Source organism: Diabrotica undecimpunctata, unplaced genomic scaffold (assembly GCF_040954645.1).
Source record: "Diabrotica undecimpunctata isolate CICGRU unplaced genomic scaffold, icDiaUnde3 ctg00000590.1, whole genome shotgun sequence".
In the NCBI taxonomy this organism is placed as follows: domain Eukaryota; kingdom Metazoa; phylum Arthropoda; class Insecta; order Coleoptera; family Chrysomelidae; genus Diabrotica; species Diabrotica undecimpunctata.
In genome coordinates this window covers 752084-756148 of record NW_027311899.1, presented here as the reverse complement: position 1 = coordinate 756148, position 4065 = coordinate 752084, and positions in this window count along the sequence as shown.

The following is a 4065-nucleotide window of genomic DNA, read 5'->3' as shown; positions in this document are numbered from 1 at the left end:
CGACTGGACACACACACACTCACACACACAAATACACACACACACTCACACACGCACACTCACACACACATACACTCTTCACCTCTCGACTCCTACCCATTAGTCGCCTCTTACGAAAGGCAGGGCCTTCTTGCCACGGCCGTGTTCTTATCTCTGAGAGCCGACTGGACACACACACACTCACACACGCACACACACGCACACACGCACTTACACACATACACTCTTCACCTCTCGACTCCTACGCATTAGTCGCCGCTTACGACAGGCAGGGCCTTCTTGGCACGGACGTGTCCTTATCACTGCGAGCCGACCGGACACACACACTCACACACGCACACACACACGCACACACGCACACACACACGTACACTCTTCACCTCTCGACTCCTACCCATTAGTTGCCTCTTACGACAGGCAGGCCTTCTTGCCTCGGCCGTATTCTAATCTCTGCGAGCCGAATGGACACGCATACATACACACACACACTTACACACGCACAAACACACACACACCCACACACGCACACACACACACACACACACATACACTCTTCACCTCTCGACACCTACCAATTAGTCGCCACTTACGACAGGCAGGGCCCTCTTGCCTTGGCCGTATTCTTATCTCTGCAAGCCGAACGGACACATACACACTCACACACACAAGCACGCACACACGCACACACACGCACACACACAAAAACACTTTTCACCTCTCGACTCCTACCAATTAGTCGCCACTTACGACAGGCAGGGCATTCTTGCCTCGGCCGTATTCTTATCTCTGCAAGCCGAACGGACATATACACACTCACACACACACGCACGCACACACGCACACACACACACAAATACATTCTTCACCTCTCGACTCCTACCCATTAGTCGCCTCTTACGACAGGCATTGCCTTGTTGCCTCGGCCGTATTCTAATCTCTGCGAGCCGAATGGACACACACAAACATACACACACACACTTACACACGCACAAACACACACACACCCACACACGCACACACTCACGTACTCTCTTCACCTCTCGACTCCTACCCATTAGTCGCCTCTTACGACAGGCAGGGACTTCTTGCCACGGCCGTGTTCTTATCTCTGCAAGCCAAACGGACACACACACACTCACCGCACACAGGCACACACGCACACACGCACACACGCACACGCACACATTCTCCACCTCTCGATTCCTATCCATTAGTCGCCTCTTAAGACAGGCAGGGCCTTCTTGCCACGGACGTATTCTTATCTCTGCGAGCCGAAAGGACACACACACACACGCACACACAAACACACGCACACAGGCACACACGCACACACGCACACGTACACGCACACGCACATACTCTCCACCTCTCGACTAATATCCATTAGTCGCCCTTAAGACAGGCAGGGCGTTCTTGCCTCGGCCGTATTCTTATCTCTGCAAGCCAAACGGACACACACACACACATACACACACATACTCACACACGCACAAACACACGCACACACACAAAGACACATACACTCTTCACCTCTCGACTCCTATTCATTAGTCGCCTCTTACCACAGGCAGGGCCTTCTTGCCTTGGGGTTGTTCTTATCTCTGCAAGCCGAACGGACACACACACATACTCACACACTCACACACACACGCACACACGCACACACACACATACACTCTTCACCTCTCGACTCCTACCTATTAGTCGCCTATTACGATAGGCAGGGCCTGCTTGCCTCGGTCGTGTTCTTATTTCTGCAAGCCGAACTAATACACACACATACTCACACACGCACACACACACGCACACATGCACACACACACACATACACTCTTCACCTCTCGACTCCTACTTATTAGTCGCCCATTACAAGAGGCAGGGCCTTCTTGCCTCTGCCGTATTTTTATCTCTGCAAGCCAAACAGACACACACACATACACACACACTTACACACGCACCCACACGCACACGCACACGCACACACTCTCCACCTCTCGACTCCTATCCATTAGTCGCCTCTTAAGACAGGCAGGGCCTTCTTGCCACGGACGTATACCTATCTCTGCGAGCCGAACGGACACACACACACACACACTTGCACACATACACACATACACGCTTCACCTCTCGACTCCTACTCATTAGTCGCTCCTTACAGCAAGCATGGCCTTCTTGCCACTGACGTATTCTTATCTCTGCGAGCCGAAGGGATACACACACACATACACACACACACACACACGCACACACGCACACACACACACATACACTCTTCACCTCTTGACTCCTACCTATTAGTCGCCTCTTACGATAGGCAGGGCCTTCTTGCCTCGGTCGTGCTCTTATCTCTGCAAGCCGAACGGACACACACACACATACACACACACCCTCACACGCACACACACGCACATACGCACACACATATACACTCTTCACCACTCGACTCCTACCCATTAGTCGCCTCTTACGACAGGCAGGGCCTTCTTGCCACGGCCGTGTTCGTATCTCTGCGAGCCGACTGGACACACACACTCACACACACAAATACACACACACACTGACACATGCACACACACGCACACACGCACACTCACACACACATACACTCTTCAACTCTCGACTCCTACCCATTAGTCGCCTCTTACGACAGGCAGGGCCTTCTTGCCACGGCCGTGTTCTTATCTCTGCGAGCCGACTGGACACACACACACTCACACACACAAATACACACACACACTCACACACGCACACACACGCACACTCACACACACATACACTCTTCACCTCTCGACTCCTACCCATTAGTCGCCTCTTACGAAAGGCAGGGCCTTCTTGCCACGGCCGTGTTCTTATCTCTGAGAGCCGACTGGACACACACACACACTCACACACGCACACACACGCACACACGCACTTACACACATACACTCTTCACCACTCGACTCCTACGCATTAGTCGCCGCTTACGACAGGCAGGGCCTTCTTGGTACGGACGTGTCCTTATCACTGCGAGCCGACCGGACACACACACTCACACACGCACACACACACGCACACACGCACACACACACACACACACATACACTTTTCACCTCTCGACTCCTACCCATTATTCTCCTATTACGACAGGCAGGGACTTCTTGCCACGGCCGTGTTCTTATCTCTGCAAGCCGAACGGACACACACACATACTCACACACGCACACACACACGCACACACGTACACACACACATACACTCTTCACCTCTCGACTCCTACCCATTAGTCGCCTCTTACGACAGGCAGGGCCTTCTTGCCACGGCCGTGTTCTCATTTCAGCGAGCTGACCGGACACACACACACACGCACACACAAACACACGCACACAGGCACAAACGCACACACGCAAACGCACACGCACACGCACACACTCTCCACCTCTCGAGTCCTATCCATTAGTCGCCTCTTAAGACAGGCAGAGCCTTCTTGCAACGAACGCATTCTTATCTCTGCGAGCCGAAAGGACACACACACACACTCACACACAAACACACACACGCAAGCACACATACACTATTCACCTCTCGACTTCGGCCCATTATTCTCCTCTTACGACAGGCAGGGACTTCTTGCCACGGCCGTGTTCTTATCTCTGCAAGCCGAACGGTCACACACACACGCACACACAAACACACACACACACGCACACACGCACACACACGCACCAATGCACACGCACACGCACACGCACACACTCTCCACCTCTCGACTCCTATCCATTAGCTGCCTCTTAAGACAGGTAGGGCCTTCTTGCCACGGCCGTAATCTTATCTCTGCGAGCCGAGCGGACAAACACACACACTCACACACACACACACACACACACATACACTCTTCACCTCTCGACCCCTACCTTTTAGTCGCCTCTTACGAGAGGCAGGGCCTTCTTGCCCCGGCCGTATTCATATCTCTGCAAGCCGAACGGACACACACACTCATACACACACACTCACACACGCACAAACACACATACACGCACACACGCACACACACATACACTCTTCACCTCTCGACTCCTACCTATT